The sequence below is a fragment of the Agelaius phoeniceus genome, chromosome 6 (assembly GCF_051311805.1).
Source record: "Agelaius phoeniceus isolate bAgePho1 chromosome 6, bAgePho1.hap1, whole genome shotgun sequence".
Taxonomy (NCBI): Eukaryota; Metazoa; Chordata; class Aves; order Passeriformes; family Icteridae; genus Agelaius; species Agelaius phoeniceus.
Window position 1 is genome coordinate 17056991 of NC_135270.1, and position 19653 is coordinate 17076643.

Sequence of the window (19653 nt, forward strand, 5' to 3'; positions counted from 1 at the left end):
CAGGAGGCTCCCAGTTTCTGTCAGCTCAGACTTACCTGCAAGCAGCACCAACGTCAGTACGTTTATGGGGTGGCAAAAAATGAGACATGCTTGCTCCATGAGCACCATGCCAAACCCCCCTGCTCCCTCTTGGAGCAGCTTATGGCATCCCCTCTGCCAAGTCCTGTGGCTCAACACCCAGCACAGTTGCCTCTCCATCCACATCAGAAACCTGAACTCCCCCACTTCTCCTTGGGAGAGGGAGTTCAGTTCCCTGAACTATCTCCAGTCTCTTCTTATCTTGCTTTCCTTGTCAGCCAGTGAACTGTGAAGTGACAGCAGAGAAAAAAATGAACTCTGACCTCATTTTTCCCCCCTACAATTAGCCAGAACTGTGCCTTTTATATTTTTTTTCCTCCCCATTTTTTAAATGATTAATAAGACAACTTGGTCCTTAGCTTCTGCAGTGAGGCGAGTGTGCTGACAAAGCACTGCGATGCCTCTTCCAGGTCACCCGGCAGCAGGCCATGCCTTTATGAAAACATAAAAATTGGAGGGACTATTTGAAGAATTTGGAGACTGAGACACAGGAATTTCACCCTTCAGACCCTGGCAACTGCATGTCTGTGGTGGTCTCTGAGCCCCAGCGACTGCCATGGAAAGGAGTAACTGCTTAACCACAACCTGCAAGCTGTGAAAAGCAGACTTTTTTCTTCTTATTATGTTTCCTTTAAACATGCAGCCACTGCCCTTTACCTGTTTCATGTGGTGATGGCCTCAGGCTGTGCAGCAAGATGGATGCAGTGGCAGAACGCAGATCTGTAAATACTATCAGTGGCAATGCACAGGGAGATCCTCACTCCTGCTCACTCTGCCCCTGAGCATCGCTCTTCCATGTGTGCTCATCTGTCTCTTGAGTTTCCAAAGCTCCTGTTGCAGTGGGGAGTAGGGAATTAAGGCCAGGTGGAGTTTATTCTTTTAGATCATCTTTCCTATTTTTGTGCCTTCTTCATGCCACCTGTTACATTTGGAGACAGAAAAAGCCTCTGTGCACTCCCAGGCACTGCCAGGGTAGGAAGAACTCATCCCAGAAGGATGCTTCAGAGGGGGCAGGCTGGCAGGGGAAGGACCTTCACCAGCACAGGCATAAATGGACAAAGCACTGGAGAGCAGCACGGGGGGGAGAACAATTCTGCACTGGCCTCTGGTTGATGGATTAACAACTGGATTGGCTTTCTCCCTTAACAGCAGGTAGTGCCTGCCCTCCAGTCCTGTCAACTGGAAAGCATCACTTAAGGAGCTGCTTTCCACACCACTCCCAGCAGACCTCTCTGTATCGCTGGGGCTTGAGAAAACCAATGACAGGCCAATACATGCAATACATTCAAGACATTTTAAAAGCAGACGAGCGTTCCAGTGGAGTCTGTCAAGCTGCAGGGCTACGGCCAAAGGGGTAGTGGGGTAAGAGGTTTTTTGAAGGCATCCTTGGCATGTTAGAGAAACAATTTGCTCTTAGCTATATCTGTGGAGTGGCATGTAGCACAAACGCTGTGATTGCTGTCCTATCATGATGTCCTTGTGTACCAGCTGTGGGTCACTCAGCGGGAAGAGAAGGCTGTGCTCTTGGCCGAGGGACAGCAGGGGAACTGCCAGGAGAACTCTGGGCAGAGTGGAAGGCAGTGGGTGACCATGGAGTCTCCTCAAGAGCCACAAATGCAATGGCAAGCCCTTCATTACACCTTTTGATACCATCCAGAGGGTAAAATGGATTTCAAAGCTGTAGCACATGCCTGAAAGAGATGCATTCTGGAATCAAGGCTCTTGTGGTTCCACCTAAAGATGATCTGCCCCATAGGCATTTGGTGGCCTTGGTTTTGTCTGTTCCATCCCTGGCTTCTGGGTGACAGGGCCTGCGTTAGCCCCCACAGCCTCTCTCCACCTTTCTGCCCTTGGTGCTAACCAGCTCCAAAGTGGAGTGTTTCCCTGCCCTTCCCAGGAGGCCTCCCTGGCTCTTTCAACCTTTCTCACAAGAGCTGTTATCTGTCCAGATGTGTGCAAGGGGGAGGACTCCAAGAGAAGCCTTCTTCATTACCTCCAACAAACATTCCCTTTTCTTTGGCAGATGCTTCCCACTCCTCCCACTGTGCAGCTGGGACAGGGAGAAGATGTCAATATTTATGGGGCTGGTAGATATGGTCTTCAGTGTGGCCATGGAAAATGAACAAAAACAGTTGCTGTCCCTGGACAAGCTCTCTGAACCGTCAGAGATGTTCTGCTAGTTCATGTATGCCCCTTAATAAGCAAAAACTCCCATACAATTGTTTAGCAAATGCTAGATTCTAGTCATCATTGTGAGCTTTTTTACTGTAGTACCTCCCAGAAGCGAGTCCGATTGGGCTCCTGTCACGCTATGCAATCTTCAAGCTGCCAGGGAGGCTGAATTCCTTTCTCTAGGAGTTGACAGTCCAAATAAACAAGGCAGACAAAGGAGAGGAGGGGAAACAGAAGCTCAGGGGAGGTGAAGTGAGTTGTCCAAGGTCATGCAGCAGGTCAGTGCCAAAGCTGGGAGCAGAACCCACGCTGCCAGCTCTTGCTCTCAGTCCTATCTCCCGGGGGAAGACTGGGCCAAAGTAATTTATGAGACAAAGAACTTCTATCGCATCCCTCCTGGCACCATGAAGTTCTTCAGCTTGTGCAAATAAAGCGCAGCCAGATAAAGAGGCAGCTGGGCACTAGTTATATTTTGGTTTGCTAGGTCTTTGTTTCTTCAAATGTTAGGAAAATTCTTTACCAGCTAAAATGATCATCTGGGTGGAAGTATCAGGGTCAAGGAGGAACATTGCTCTGGGGCACTGACCTGCAGATGTGGATGGTGGAGGTCAGGGTTGGATGGTATCTGCTGGAAGAGAAGTGCTGACCCCCACCTCCTAATCCAGCATGGCTCAGAGATGAGATGCCCTTCTGCTGCATACTGGCACTGACACTGCAGTGGAGGTGCCAACAAACAACCTGGGCAGGAGGGAGAAGGGGGAAAGATAAATCAGTTGAGATAAAGAAACAGCTGGGCTCCATCATCATTTTCCTATGGAGTGAGATGAGGTTTCTATGAGGTAACTTCTGTGAGGGCAACCAGGCAATGGACCTGGAAACTTATCTGGTTTCAGATCATGGTGGGGGTGATGTGACTGCTGCCTGCAGGGAGATGATAATCTTGGAACTCACCTCTCCCTGTCTCCTCTGAGAAGTAGGAAAAAAAAAACCAACAAGGAAGCAAAGCAGCCACCTTAAGGACTCACGTGTTCTTTGCCTGAGGCAGAGCTGTGGAATCTAGTGCTCTCTCAGTCCCACTGGAGGCATCACTACTTGCATGCCCCATAATTGATCTTTCATCTCCTCAGGAAACAGAGAGTCCTGCTGTACACAGCATCCATCCAGATGCATGTACTTCACCATCAAAATGGTATCAGCCAGCTCTGCCTTTAAGCAACAACTCTGGGTGGTTTGTCTTTATGCTGTTGTGGTAGGGAAGGAGGGCTGGAGGCTGGACTAGGACATCTGAAATGTGTATGGGGGGGCTGTCAAGCTCAGACTCAAGCCCTGAAGTCCCTGTGTCCCCTGTGCTATGAAGCAATAATCTGCTTGAAACTAAACTCCCTTTCATCCTGGCAGTGTCGTCCTACAGGGAGCTCAATTCTGAGAAGTGCTGAGGCACCATGGGTTTGGGAAGCTGAAGTAGTGACCATTCTTGCTTTTGCAGTTGGTTAAATGATCTTTCATTAACCGATGTTAAGCATCAGAATGTTCACTGCCACTTCCCTCTTGCCCCTCAATTACTTTTCTTGCAGTGCAAGGTGGGCCTTATCTCAGTGGCAGGGCTAGGCAGGTGGAAGCTGCTCAAGCCATCCTAACTGGCTGAAATGCCACTGGCTGATTTTTTTAACTGTCTGCAAAAGGTTCATTATCTCCTGCATAATGTTTTGTTGCTCAGATGCTTGAGTGATGTAAGGACAATGCAGCAGCCATGCACTGGGTGGTCCTGATGCCCTCATACCTCCCTCAGCCCATTCAAGGCTCAGTAAATTCTCAGGACAAGACAAGGACCACAGCAGCATCTGCAGGAGCATGTGGTAGTAGATCAGCACTGGAATAGGAAAGACAGTTCAAGAGAAAATATTGGATGTCTTTGCATGGAAGAGCACTCTTATCAGCCCATCTTCCCAGCATGCTGTTCTGTGAACCAGGCTGTCTGTCAGATAAAAGAACAAGAAGAAGGAAAAAGAAAAGAAAAAGAAAGCACAGAGCTATTTATGTAGCATGACAGTTTAGCAATGGACTCCTAGAAAGGCTCAGTATTGTCCCTGAGGTCAGGTTATTGAGTGCCACATCTGACAGAGGGGTGTCACAGCTGTCCAACATCACCTCACCTCCAGTAGAGCTCATCACAAAACCTCTGCGTGCTGCCAAATCCAGACAGAGAAAGCTGGCAGGATCTGCTCATTCCATCCTCCATCAGGCTCTGCAGTAGTGACGTCAGTGTGGTCATGCAATGAAAAATGCTGTCCCTTTGATGTCAGTGCCACCAAACCCAGCAGAGAGATTTCTGACTGAGCACTTGTGAATGAGAGCACTTGAAGCTGCTGGCCTGGATGTTTGTTTGAATCTTGCCCAAGTGGGTTTTTGGCCTGTAAATGAGCAGTTAACCAGGATCAGAAAGACTGGTTAATCAGCAGGGTCAGAAATTAATCTAAAACAACATTCCTAGGGGTATTTTGGTGCCTCTACCTCCAGTCAAATCCCTAAGAGGGCAGAGGAATGTGAAAGTTGAAAAAAAATGTTGAAACAACTTTTCAAACTCAACTGAAGAGTCAAGTTAAGTTTGGTTCAAGTCTGAGACAAAGGTTGGGTATGGGTCTTCATCTATCAGAGGAGGTTCATCCCTGGTTCAAACAGAATGTCGTGGCCACTGGGCAGGGGTTGGAAGTGAGGAAGTAAGAAATTAAGGTGGTAGATTTGGCTTAATCCTTATTGAACATCTGGTTGCAAGAGGAAAAATACGTGGTCTAGCAGATCTGCCCCTCTCCACAGTTTCAGTTTGGTGGGAGGCCAAGACATCAGTGAATGAGCAGGGGCATGAGTTACCTGCTATAGCCCCGTGGCCAGGGAAAGCCCCCATGACTCCAGCTGTGCCATGCATGGGCAGCCACAGGGCACCCAGAATCACAAGGCCAGCACAGCTTCAACCCCTCCCTGCAAGAAGGGCAAGAGTCCAAGGCCAAAGGGCTGCTGTGACATTTGAGGTGCTCTAGAAAGTTCATGGTCACCCACTTGTCATGCTGACAAATCATCAATCCTCTGTGCTGCCACCAGTTTCTTGTGTGACTTTGGACAAGTTAGTCAGATCTCATTCTTTTAAGAAGTCCTCAGGACACCATGGAGATAAATAAGCAGAAAACTGAAGCTCTCTGATACTGTGGAGATAAAGGAAAAATAACACCTAAGTACAAAGGATGGAAGCTAGGCACAATACGCATTCACCAATCTCAAGGCAAGGTTAAGAGCTCTGCTCATTCATGCATTTCTGAGTTCCAATAAATGTCCCTTAACAGGAAAGCAAGTGACACTTATAGGTAACCTGAGGTGCCATTTAATTGGGTGTCTTGTAAAATACAAGTAGGCCTTTGGTGTTGGTTTCCCTCCACGCTTCACTCTTCCTCCCACTTGAAAGAGTTTGAATTGGCCAGAAACAGCAAACAATGACACAGAGAGTGTTTAACCATTAATAAGGTTAATAGGTTAGGGACAATGGTTAGGGAAGTAGCTAAATACACTAGTTATAGCTAACCAGCTGTCTTCTTGTCTCTGTCTTATTGAGCTTGGGTTGGGTTTTTTTGTAAGCTGGCCCTGGTTAAAGTCTTTTCAGGAGTTAATGAGCCAGAGGAGAATCATCTTCCCCATGGGCATGTTTCAAGCCAATGGTTCTTGCAGGTTTTCTTGGCTATTGTATGCAGGAGCACGGCTGTGGTCAGGGTGGTAATGCTGGCTCTCTGCTGAAGGGCTGCACAGCTGGGCACAGCCCTGCCTCTTCTCTCAGCCTGGCCTCAAGCCCTGCCTTAGATCTTGGCCAAACTCACTGGTGCTTGGGCAAAGGAAACGTCTGGCCCAGTGCATCATCAGCTTCAGCTGTCAGCAGAAAGAGACATTTCAGGCTACTGTAATGCACATCCAGCTGCATGGCTGAACTCATCTGAGGGCTGCTGGGGACACAGGCACACTGCAGCCTCTCCTGCCATCCTTCTCCTCCACCTGGCTCAGTCCCTCCTGGGAGAAGGACTCCAAGTACTCACGGCTGATCCTTTGGCTGCCTGGCTGTGGCTGCAGGGGAAGGAGGACAGCCAGCAGAACTGCTCACAGCAGAACCATCCCTGGGACTTCCCTCATTTCTCAAAGAAACCAGCTCAGAAACATCCCAGGGTCCATACAGTAAAACTCAGCACTAAAGCCTGGAGCCTGGGTTTGCTCTTCAGCCATCTGTTTAGGAACGGCAGCCTATTAGTAAAAGGAAAATAAATAAGGTACTCTGAGGTGTTTCTGGATTGTATATGTGTTGATAGTTACATAACAACAAGAGAAGAGAGACTGTTGAATAAATTGATTAAAAAAAAAAGAAAAAGAGTTGCAATATCTACATTTGTCAAAGAGCAGGGGTAGGGACAGTGAAGAGGAGCTGAGCAACCTTTTTTGGGTTGGCACAAGAAATTAGCATTTGGGGAGGGGTCAAAGTCTGTGGTCCGAGAAGTGACTTTAACCAGCTGGAGTCTACTGCCTCCCTGCCCCTTGAGTAACAAGCAAGCAGCTTTGAAGACTGATAAAAACAAGTTTTCACTAAAGTCAGCACTCCCAAGCTCAGGCAAAGCTAAAAGAGGGAAGTTCAGGCCAGTTTTTGCTTCTCCCACCAGCCAGGCCACCAGCTGAATCCTGACCTCAGCATGTTTTTGGCAGGTGACAGTTTAAAACCAGGAAGGACAAGAACAGGAATATGAATGAACCAAATGCACCAAGAATCACCTAAATTCTCCTCTCCAATGTGAACTGAAACCCATAATCAACCATTTCAGAAATTCCAGCAGAGCTCAGAGCTCTGACATGGTCCATATAGTTTAGAAAATTAAATAAACATCCTGACTTCTGAATTGCATAGAAGAATGGAAGCTATCTCACTTCTTGCTCAGATACCGATGTGAGACTTGCAGTATTGCCAGGTAAGGGGGAAAAGCTACCTTGATTTAACCTAGAAGCAGTGTTCAACCTGGAAAAAGCAGGAATCATTCAAAGGAACTATATCTGGGAGGCAAAGTAGTTTTGATGAGGCCCCCTTTATGATTCTGACCTGCCATGAGGGATGCTTCAGGTACCAACCCAAACCAGTTGCTATGAGAACTGTTTTCCAAACTCTTGAAAATTTTGTTCTCAGCTTTTCTGTGAGCACCTCAGATCTGATCCTACTCTTGCCAGTGTTGCTGGACAGAGTTGTTTCCTAATGAAGTGATGGAATTTGGGAAGCTGTGCATAAAATGCAAAGGGGCTGCAAACTGGGCTGAGAAAGAAGAATGAGCAAGCCATGTTACACAGATGGACTGGTAGCTCTGTTTTCTCAGAGCTTCACATAAAACACTAAGATACCTTCAAAACCTAGAAAAGAACACAGATGATTTATTAATAGGGTCTCAGGGTCCTTTTACTCCATGTTCTCTATATTCATAATACTCTTACTGAACATAAAATATTTTTGGTGCAGGATTTCCCAGAGTTAAAACCACTGACAAGGGACTATTTGCATTAACTGACACTGAAATCTTTTTTTCTCCCCCCCCCCTGACAGTTTTATTTTGGACAAAGTGGTATTTTTCAAGTTAAAAACCTGAAACTCTTTCAAAGGAAAACTCCTGATAGCATTGAAGAATGAGCACGTAAAAGGACCCCGTAGCCTGCACACTGAATTAACCTGACCCTCTGGCATCCACTGGCTTCCTGGCAAGCCTTGGCAGGTGGCTCCCTCTCCCACACCAGTGGAAACTTTCACTTGCTCTCGCTGTACTTTGGGACGGAGAGAGGGAGCCGGGGAATGTGCTGGAATCCATCTTCCCCCAAACCACAATGTTTGCTGATGCCGTTTGGTTCTATCTGATAAAACACAAGCGGCGAGACCCGCTCCACTCTCTTCCTCCCTCTGACGGAGGAATGAGCTCAGCATGCCCCGGCGTCCCAGCCAAATCCCGCGGGGGTCATGTAATCGCATTCCTGCTCCGTCTGCCTCAGTTACCCCACTTGGACATGTTATGTCTCCGTGTTTCCTGTTGTGGCATCCTCGGCATTCCCCAGCACACTCCCAGGCGCATTGCTGCTCCGCGCGCGTCACGGGCCAGGACGCGCTGCTGGCACACACGCAGCTGGCAGAGGCAGCAGGGGCATTCCTGGGACAGACAGGTAAAAGCTCCTCCAGGCCTATTCTGAACCCAGGACTTTGCAGTCATGGCATATCTGGGCACACGAACGTGTTTGACTCTTGCCTTGGCACCATGCTGACAGAAGGAGACCATGGGGGAGTCGGGATTTAGTGCTGATTTTTGGGGATCAATGGGATCAGCCAAGAGGGCATTCATGCCCTCATGCAGTTTGCTATTGGAAGTTTAGGGAGTGTTTTAGAAAGAGCACAAAACTCATGAGTGCTGAAAGCTGTTGTAAAAACACCTCCTAATGAGCAAATTAACAGCAGATTCCCAGATCTCATCAACCAGGGTTCTGCATGAGACCCAAAATGATGGGAAAATCTATTTTAAGAATGTTTAGGGAACTTCTCAGGACGTGATAATTTAATTTTTTTTTTAGTGTGCTGAATATAATATTTTGTGCACTGCTCCAAGTACAGCCTCTGTTCAGTACCCAGTGCCTGTGCAGACACACGAGGTGGTGAAATATGGTGAGTAGGGGTCTCTGAGGAAGTGTGAGAGAGGAAACTCACTGTGGAAGCATCCACTTTCAGCCAATATCACTGTCTTGCTTCACAGGTGAAAATATATTAAATACAAACCCCTTGATTTTCAAGGTCCAACTGATCTGTATTCTTGTCCATTTAACTATGTGGCTGAATGAGTGAGCAATTCATGAGTGATTGGGGTAAGAGATGGGAAACAGTGAAAATAAGGACAGAGTACAAAGAATACCATCAATAATGTGATGTCATTGCCTGTCTTGCAGAAAAAGTCACATAGATAAAATCAGTTTTTACTGACTTGCAAAGTATCAAATATTATTTTCCATTAGAACTTAAAAATGTCCTCAGGTCTGTCTGCAAAATATTCATGAATTGTTGGCTTTTTACTTGCCTGGTTGCATCCTGTCCTGGGGTCACATCCTTCAGGCAGATATGGCTGTGTTTGTGCATGGGTTGGCTGTTTCCTCATCCCATCCCCACGTAGGGCTCTGGTCCTGTTTTTGTGCTCCTGGTCCTGTTTTGGTGCTGCACAGATGATGGGAGCTGTAGTGACTTTAGCCTGGAAACAGGCAGGAGTGTGTTGTGTTGCAGCTGCTGTGATGCCCCCTCTGTTGTCTTCCATCATGGAAAATCTGACAAATGAATTTAAAAAGGGGGAAAACAGTCAAATGGAGTGGATAGAGGAGGTCTGGCTTAAACAAGGAAGATGCAGCTCAACCCTACTTACCATGGACACGCCTGAGGGTAGCCAGGGACAGACACATGAAAATCACAATAAATATTGGACAGAAAGAAGACATCATTGTTTGGCTCCTTCCCTCCCATCCTGCTCCTGTTTGTACAGTCCCCATAATGACACATGTATCTTGGCCTGCTGGACCTTAGACTCGGGTGTATGTGTGTTTTGGGCACTGAGTTCAGAGCCCAAAATTAGAAAGAGGATTAAAAGAAAACACTTTTCCAACACCACTTAGCTGGAATGAAAGCATTTCTGCTACGTCTGGCTGGCAAGAGCACCCACTGGGTCCCAGCCCCACTGCACAGGCATACAGCCAGTCCCTCCTCACCCAGGACAGCAATAAATTATTGCTTGTGTGGCAGAGCAGGGACCCAGTCCCACCACGCACACTGGAAGAAGCAAACCCCAGCCCTACTACTGCCCATGCAGAGCAGCTGGAAGTATAAAAGCAAGCTAGAGGCAGGCAGAATTACCTGTTTCCAAAACCACTGTAAGATGCTCAGCCTCAGGAATGTGCAAGCTTTAACAGTCTCAGAGCTGGAAAGTGCTGGAGGAGAAAGGCTTACCTGGGCTGTGGGCTTGCCAGTCCCACAGCACTGCCCCAGCAAACCCTGCCATACAGTGAGAGCTGGCAACAGGGAACCTCACAGTGGGTGAGGAGGGTCTTTGGGAGGCTGGGGGACCTGGGAGAAGCTTCTGACTAGCTGCCAGGCATAAAGAGTAGCAGAAGTTATTGCTCAGAACTTAATTTGTACCTTGAAAGTGTTCTGGTGTCCAAGCTGATCATCAGTCAGTGAAAAGCTGTGCCAAAAGCTGAACCAGAAAGGGGGACTTTGGTAGGAAGGAAAAATCAAAAACAAATCTGTCCCTTCTCTCCTGAAGGTGCAGGTGAGAAGCTGCTAAAGGGCTCAAGTAGCAGTGTAGCTATTGCGGAGATCGACTGGACCCAGCAGTGTGATGAGGCAGGGACCATCTCCTGCCCCATCTCCTCAACCTGCACACTCCCAGCAGATGGCTGAGGCTGAGCACACATGCAGATGGAGAAGGCTGTGAGAACTACATGGATTTTGCTGACTTGGGCTCCAGCAGCTCTGGTTTTCCTCATCTGAAACCTTGAGAAAACAGATTGCCCCACAGTTGTATTGCATGAGTAGCACTGGAATAATCAGTGTGGAGTTTTGTGGAAGGGGAGGGAGACGTAGGCACAACATAATCTGATATTTGTTTGATATATTCCTTTGATATCGCCAGTGATTATAAATCTTGCAAGATACTGTAATGGCCTAATTAGCCTTACCACAGGAGTCTTTGAAAATAACACTGCAGGGGTGATGTCAGCTTTACTTTAAACTTAAATGTATACTGAATATCTGTGGCATGAACAGAAGCACCAGGACACCAAAAAGGCAATATCAAGCCCTCACAGGTTAGGGAGTTAGGGCTTTGAGATGTATGTTGCATGTCTCTCATTTCAAGTTGCCAAGTGCAAGACATGAGGGATTGGATGTGTGAAGGTTGTCGGCCTTTGGGACTGGACCTGGGGCCAGCCAGAGCCATGCTGAATATGCATAAAGAGCTACAAAAAAAGCTATTCAGGAAAACTGAAATATATATCGTTCTTGCTAGGTAACACAGGGAGTGGTTACACTTTGCTGATAATCCCTTGGTGCCTTATTTCCCTCACTCTGAAATTAGGATGATGGTTTGCTCTTATCTCACAGGTAAGCCACAAAGATACATTCATTAAAGTCTGCATAATATTTATAAAGGATGCAGACACCAGGATGAGACCCTCACAGAAAGACCCAGAAACTAAAGCCTAAGTTAAGACAATATTTTCTAAGTGGGAGACATCCATCTTGTGACAATGTTTAGTTACAGTGACTTTTATCTCTGCAATGCCAGTCAAGCACTAAATCATTGCATTTGATGGATGCTGGGGCAGCACGGCCGCAATTGCTCATTGTCAGGCTGATTCAAAGGTCACAGCTTTGCTAAGCTTTGGATCAAAATCCAAAACAGTCCCTATCACGTCCCTCAGGTTTGAAAGAACAATAAATTTACTAATTTAACTTTAGTGTTGGGTGGGAGCTGGTGCCACCTTTATCTGTTTCTCCTGAGAAAATAAACCCAGCATCACCATCCCCAAAGGATCACCATGATGCTGCAACATGCTGTTAACCTTCACAGCACAAGACAAAGGCTCTGGGGGGAGGTGAAGGAGGGCAGGATTTTGTGGGATGACTCAAAGTCTCTGCAACACCTCCCTTGATGAATGGCTTTGTGGAAGTGGCTGTGTGCCCCTGAGCTTTGTGAGGGTGATGGTGCTTGAGAATCAGACTCTGGATGCCCACTGGAGCCTGCCACAGCTGTGGCTCAGTGGCAAGGACACTGTTACTGAAATGACATAATAAAAAGGGATCACTCTTTTGGGGTGATCACTGTAGAGGGGAATCACCCACTATTGTGGCTCACTCTTAATCTTTTAAAAACAAGTATACATTGTCCAGCATTATAACTAGATGGTTTCAAAAAAGATGCAAGAAGTAGGCACAGATAAACCATCTCTGATTCTAGCTTTTAATACCGAAATACCTTTTTAAAAATTTACTTACCTAACAGGTGCTACTATGAGGTTGTTGGCACCACTGTTGCCTAAACACACACACCCCCCATTTCCTTTTAATCTGGATGCATTCTTGGAGGAGCCCAAGGGGATCACTGAACCACATAACACACCCAGATTGGAGATGGACAGAGGGGGTGAGAATGAAGCCAGAGGAGGAGTGGATAGGATGAGGGTGATGAGAGACTGATGCCTTTGAGAAGGTTCAATTCTGGCAGAAATGGAGGAAGCACTGTGGACTTTATTCTCTGTCTGCAGGAACATCAACATTGAAATCTCTGCTTGGATCTGGATTTGTTGACACAAAATCCACTGCCCAAATGTGGGGGGTTGGAAACAGTTTACCTGTTACATTGCCAGTGCTGTCTCAGGAACACAACTCCACGGGCTGGAGCAGTTGTAGTATATCTGTCTCTTATCTAGTGTGTAACCTCCTGGACTGAAGACATAATGTACTGTCTATCCTTTCTGTGATAAAAATAAAGCATATAAAACACACACATATACACACAGTCCTAGGCCAAAAATTCCCTTAGGGGAACATACTGTGACTAGATAAGAAGGTACTAGCTGGCACGTAGCTACCTCTTTGCTTCCTAGCTGGGACACTCAGGGAAGGGTGGAGTTGGTTTTGGTGTGGGGCCACAGGAGAAGGGGGAGAGAGATGTCATGGGATGGATAGGAAGATAAAGGAAGAGCCATGGAAAAAGCCAGCTCAAGGAAAAAGAAATCAAAAGCACACTGGACTTACTCCAGGTTTTCATAACCTCTCCAGCCAGCTGTAAAATCTGAGAATTTTTGGGCCATAGACAGCAAGCCCATGTCCTGAGGGACTGAACAGGAGGTCTTTGGGGCTCAGAGCATCAACTTTTATATGAGATAAAAACTGGCAAACCTCCTGGAGACTGGAAATGCTTCTGGAAAACTCCTGGAGAGTTGGCATGTGTATCATGCATGACACTGGATGTGGCTGGTGCTCTACACGCTGCACCCCCTGAAGGTCAGCTTGGGAGCAATCTGGTCTCTTCTGAGGGCTCATTTTTTCCATCTCTCCCCTGCTACTGGTTCTCTTCAGCAGATCTAGTAAATTTGAGGGCAATATCTTCTTCTAAATGACTGGCATCACCTCCTGGGCTCATGGGGAGGCTCTGCTGCCAGGTCCTGAGAGCTGTGTCCAGCCCATCAGAGGCTGGTGGGATTTGGGAAACACAGAAGAAAAGAGAGCTTTAAAGGAAAGGTGGAAGTGAAAGAGAAGGGAAACCAGAGGCTCAGCATGTTTATGAAACAAACCTTGCTGGAGATCCCAAGCCCAGCTCAGCATCCAAGGTCACCAAACTCAAACCCACTGCTCAGTTTTTCACTCACTCTGGGTTCTCTGTGAAGATCCATAGCAATATAATGGATGAAGGAGAATTACAGTCATAATCAATCCTTATCACCAGTGTTTACACAGTGCTTTAAAACTGTCAGAACCACACCAGTGCTTCCCTTCCTGTCAACAACTTCTGCTGGCTCCACAGCTTGGCAACCAGCAAGGCAGAGGCAGCTCCCACATCGTACTTTTCCCTTCCTCAACATCTCTTGTCCTCAAGCACCTTCAGGGAAAGCAATTTTTAGAAATCCAGCATCCGGATGAGATTTTTGGTTTATCTTTCTTTTGGACAAGGTGATAGCCTAGGCTGTAACCTTCTTCTGCCTTGACTCTCCCTGCATGGGAAGGGCAGTTGTGCTGGTACCCTGCCAAGGATGCATTTTACAGGTGTCTGCTGGCTGGAGGATGCCAGCAGCCCAAAAGATCACCAGTCGTGGGCAGGGCTCTTTGGAAACATTTTCACAACTAACTGGCTTAGATAGTGGAGTAAAACATGCATTTCCCAAAAGAGGGCATCTCATTTTCACTTTGATGGATGGGCTCAAGTGTTGAGTCAGAATGAAAAGATAATATTTGTGGAAAGCCCACATACTTCAGAAGAACTTAAGCCTTCTTTTTCCTTTGGTCTCTTTGTAGTATTTTTAAGAAAAAGTTAACTCAAATTTTAAGAACTGTGCTAGGATGGAATAAGAAAACATTTGGTTCTGAAAATGTCAATATTACATATTTGGACATTTTCTGTGTTTGTTTTCTTAAAACAAACAAAACAAAACATTGAAATTTATACTGGCTTTGCTAAAAATGTCAGTTCCATCAAAACGACATTTTGCAATGAGAAACTGGTTTATGCTTCCCCCCCTTTTTTGCTGACTGCTTGCACTTTCTTCAGAAAAAGTGTCCGTCTGGGTTTTACTGGGAACAAACACTTTGTGTGCATCCAGGGGCGTTTGCACGTGCAAAAACGCCTTTGGTTGTTGGTGCCTGCATGGCAATGCACACACCAGGAAAAGGGTCTGCTCATGGAGCCTTCACCTGCAACTTGCTTGGACTGAGTGAAGAATTGAGCTGTGGCTGGCTCATGAAATAAATTCAAGCATCCTCTGCCTCAGCTGTGTGGACCAGCCTTCCCGGGAGGGAGACACAGCCCTTTATTCCTGTGCTGCCAGGTCCAGCACTGGTGCCAGCCCGGCCCTGCTGCTGCCCTGCAGGAAAGCCACCTGGCCTGTACACCCCTGGGCAGGGCCAAGGCTGGCCCTGGGCACTGCAGCAGGAGGCTGTGAGAAAGGACAGCCCGGGAGCCATCACAAACACAGGTTGCACTGTGAGCACCAGTCAGTCTGCAGAGCGTTTGAGTCAGTGAGGCGTACTTCCCATGGGAACTCTTAGTCCTGGCTAACTTCAGGCAGGACCAATTAGAGCAGGGAGTAAATACACTTAGCATGCTCAGGAAAATACATCTAAAGCTGTTTATACACATTCCTTTGGACCAGTCAGCAACAAAAATGTCCTTACAGCTGTTTCCTCCTTCCTTTCTTCGCTCTCTCTCTCTCTCTCTGTGCCGCTTCAAAAATAAAGCTCGCTGGCCTCACCTAACCCTTGCTGGGTTTACTCCTATTCACTCCCAACTCTGTCAGGTCTTGTGTGCCACCAGCCCCTCCACTGGTGAGCTTCCAGCAGACTTCTAACTCTGCCATTTTTCTGGCCCCCCTCAAGGAGCCAAGAAGAAAATGCAATGCAATAGAAGCATTTGAGGAAAAAGGCTTGCATGTTTCCTTATAATCAAGGAGCTGATACCCAGCACCAAATCACCTTCATCACCTCGGGCCACCTTCGTCATCGGGCTGGGGCTTTGCGCACACGGTGCACTCGATCGGTCCTAATGGCACCCTGAGAGCCACTGCCAGAGCCATAACTGCTATCTAATGAGGATGATCTCAGGTGATGGGGCCATGGCCACAGGGACCACTTGCAGGGAACAGGGAACCCGGATCTCATGTCCGAGACCACTGCCCTACCCACAGGGTCGCTCTTTTTCCTCATTGCTATCATGCTTGACTCAATGTGCATGTTTTATGATCGGCCACATTAGATACATGGGGATTTTCCTGTTTTCCAGGTGAGGGACTCAGGCATTTGTTAGAGAACTCCAACTGAATGATTCAGATGTGCAGCATAAATAGGGTTTGATCCTAAAGAAAAATCTTCCCATTAAGTTTCACTGTGAACCAGTTTCACAAAAACTGGTTCACAGTGAAACTTAATAGGAAGATTTTTCTTCCCATTGTTTCACAAAAGAAGTGGGGTACTCTAATATGGATTCATTCTAGATGAGAAGGGTTTTCTTTTCAAAGCCAGGATAAAACATGAATACAACTAAATTCTCTATGATAAAAAAAAAAAACAACCTTTTTTTTTTTTTAATCTGGACAAGAGTAGTTGGACCTACTTTATATTCCATATAACCTATTACACCATTTTTTAAAAAGTTGTTTCAAAATTTTAAAAATAGCACTTTTCATACTAAAAATATTTCAAGATATTTTGAGTTTTGACAGAGCCACATTCTCCAAAGGAAAACCTGTGTTTGCCCTACCAGCTGTTTGGTGATTTTTTATGCCATACAACTGAGGTGTCGGGGTGTCAGCACCTCCAGAGCTGGGCAGGCAAGAGGGAGAGATTCATCTCCCCCGGCCAACAAGGATGGGCAAAGCTCTCTGGTTTCCAAAGCTTTCTCCTACCAATCCAGCTGGGGTTACATGGCCAGCCAGTATGTGCCAGACAAACTGGAGGCCAGCTCAGAGGAATCCACTGGGCATTGAAGTCACAAGTCCAAGTTTCTGGAAAGAGCTGTCTGCCAAGCTCAGGGAGGCTGAGCTTGAGAACATCTGGCTGAGAGACACATGTGCATGCACACACACACACACACATGCACACACAGCAATTCTCAGAGCTCAGCTAATACAGCATTTGCTCAGAGTACTTTAAAGCTTGATTCCAGTGATCACAGCGGCTTTGTGAGCACATCTCACTAATGCAGCAGTTCCAGGCTTTATCTGCTCAACCCTCTCCACCTTCCCTCATGCTTGTACAGCAGAGCAGAGCCTAATGAGCCGGATGTGATGCAGTGCCTCACTCTCTGGTCCATAAAGTAGGAAGCCCACAGCCTGGATAGAAACAAAGACAGGATCCCACATGTGTTTAGGTCTGGAAGGTTAACAGTAGGTAAATATCTGAGGGGAGGGGAAGGCAGGACCAGATGTGCTCAGATGAGCAAGAGAAGATCATGTAGTCATCAAAATGCAAGATACTGTGTGAACTGCTTGATTTTGTCACAGATTTCTACACATCTAAAGAATAAGTGAAGTGAAACCCCCTGTCCTGGGTCTGAATTGTCTAGGAGAGTTGCCCCTCCATTCAGACATAGTCTCCCAAACACATAGGAATGAAGAAGACTCTGGTCATAGCTCATATGACTACACCTAGTCCACACAGGAAGAAAGAAATGGTAACAAGATCAAGAACTTTGCCACACAAAGAAGAATGTAAGCCACACAACTACACCTGTCTTCCAAAGAAAAACCACTCCTTCTGAAACAATGCTTGAAAGCCATGCTTGATGATAAACCCTAGATGATCAATCAGCCAGCAGACTCCATCAAGAGAAAAAGACCATTTTTGCATGTGTCAAATCCGCCAGCAATGCAGGACAATAACGGGGGTGGTAAGAGGTAGCCAACACTGCCCAAAGAGCAGGTGGCAATGTGTGCTACAGAGAGCCTCAGCATCGTCCCTCAGGAGCACCTCTGTGATAGGAAAACCCTGCAATCACTGGTCAGCCTAAGCAAAGAGCAGTCTTGCTGCAAAGCTGAGACTCAGTGAAATCCATGTGCTAACAAGTGATTAGTGCCTTTCCTTGAAAATTTTCAATTATTTTTCTTTTATTGGAAATCTGAAAAGCCTTAAAGTGAAAGAACTTCAGCAGCTGAAAAAGTATCTTTAATTTTCCAACAGAACCTGTAAATTTCCATGGAATAAGTCAATGAAAACAAACATTTTGTCACTCGCATCAACATTTTCCAGGAAGGAGGGAGAGGATAAGGGGAAACATTATTTTTGACAAGGTCTGCTGATTGGCAGAGCTCTTTAATAAATAGATCAGGCCAGAGCATACGACTTCAGTCCACATGGCAGAACGGTTGGTCCTTGAAAGGCTGATAGAGATCTTGTTGGCTGAGTTTCCCCTGTGGTTGACAGAGCATTAGCTAAAGACAGGATACAGGCAACCAGTCCTGCTGAGAATGACTGGATGCCAAACCAGTGGCTGGCAAGATCTCTAAAAGCTTAATGATAGAACGCAAATGCTCACATAGAGATCTGACCAGCAGAGAATTTGCTAGCGGGGAAACTGCAGGCTACCACATACCGTAACAGGAGCTCACTCTCAAGGAGTGAGGAAAAAAATAACAAAAAAGAGAGAAGGTCGGCTCTCCAAGCATTTCCAAGGTGGTTATAACCTTTCTCCAAAGAGGCAAATCCAACATTAAACACCAGGAGAATAAATCAGCTGCAGGGACTGGCAAAAGGCTGAGCATCTAAATTACAGCAAGGTCAGTAGGAAGCAGGGGGCTGCTCAGAGGGAGCCGGAGTGAGAAATTCAGCACATCTGGTAGGTACAAAGCAATGCCCTTCGGGCAAACTCAGCCCCCAGCCCACCCCTATGCAGGGCCTAGAACTCAGCAGAGGGAACAACACACGCAGAGACAGCCACGGGGAGGCCCTGTCTGAGGGAAATCCGTCTGCAAGAGGGTGGAGGGGGAAAAAGAAAAAAAAGGCAGGTGAATAAATGAGAAGCAGCAGTGTTAAGGCTGTGCAGCTCGTGTGGCCGCCTGAACAGATGTGAGCTGCTGCCTCTGCTGGCTCAGGGGATGCTCTCCTGCACTGGAGACAGAGCTGGCTGCAGTGTTTGCTTTGGTGTGGTTGCATGCATGCCAACAGCAGGGCTGTGTGCATGCCAGCAGCAGGGCTGCATGTGTGCCAGCAGCAGGGCTGCACCACCCCTGGCACAAACGGCCCCACCACGGATCTCACAGGAGAGCTCCAGGGCAGCCCCTGCATCCCCACTGTAAGGTGAAGTGCTTTGCCAGCCCTCTGCTTCACACAGCTCATGGGACATAAAAATCAATGCAGGGAAGCCTTACAGCTCCCCTGAATGTCCATGGGGAGCAGGCAGGCCTGAGCACTGGCACAGCACAGGGGACAGTCCAAGCAGATCTCCGGAGAAGAAAATAAAAGAGTAGTGTGCAGCTGATTTTTCTGTTGATTTGGAGAGACTTGTCAATCAAACACCCTTTGAATGTGTAATGGGTGGGTTGCAGCCCAAACCCATATTTACAAGAAAACGTCAATAAAAGCTGTATAAGCCTTGAAGGTACATGCAGAGGCGTGGCATGGAAAGCCAAGCTGAAAACCAGGGCAAAGAGCAGGAAAAATAAGAATAGAAAATGTTTTGTTGGAGACAAAAGTAGGTCAGAGACGGATGGTGTTTTGGGGGATGTATCACAGAAACACAGAATATTCTGAGTGGGAAAGGATCCACATGGATCATTGAGTCCGGCTCCTGTATGGAGGAACAATTAGGTGGCATTGCAATGCTGAGCTTAATTGGGCTGTGGGACCAGCAGAGGTTTGGTGGCCAGGCTCCCCTGGAAGCATCAGCACTGCCTGCACATCAGTGGGGGAAGCTCTGCTCGGCTGGGTTCAGTCAGGTTCCCCCATGGGAATGCTTCCCAGTATGGCAGCACTTTGATTTGCTCTCAGTTCAGATGGTACCAGATCGATCCTCTGGCCTCTGTCTGGGTTTGGATTTGAGTTTGCCACAGTATAAAATAGATAAACTCAAACTTTCATCTCAAATATCACCAGGATTGTGAAGTGTTGTCAACACT

At 47.0% G+C, this 19653-nt stretch overlaps 3 long non-coding RNA genes across 3 annotated transcripts in view; all 3 read right to left on the reverse strand.

The window, feature by feature from the left end:
• Window positions 1–19653, reverse strand: part of LOC143694340 (uncharacterized) — a 183083-nt gene that overhangs the window by 18221 nt on the left and 145209 nt on the right. The window lies entirely within an intron of this gene.
• LOC143694216 (uncharacterized) lies at window positions 19–4576 on the reverse strand. Its single transcript, XR_013182568.1, has 3 exons — window positions 4404–4576; window positions 2837–2988; window positions 19–909 (listed from the first exon to the last, which is right to left on the reverse strand). It is a non-coding gene; the product is annotated as an uncharacterized LOC143694216 (long non-coding RNA).
• The window catches only part of LOC143694339 (uncharacterized), a 153349-nt gene continuing 142810 nt past the window's right edge, over window positions 9115–19653 (reverse strand). Inside the window, exon 7 of the long non-coding RNA XR_013182730.1 lies at window positions 9115–9603. This is a non-coding gene — a long non-coding RNA (uncharacterized LOC143694339). The remainder of the gene's footprint in view (window positions 9604–19653) is intronic.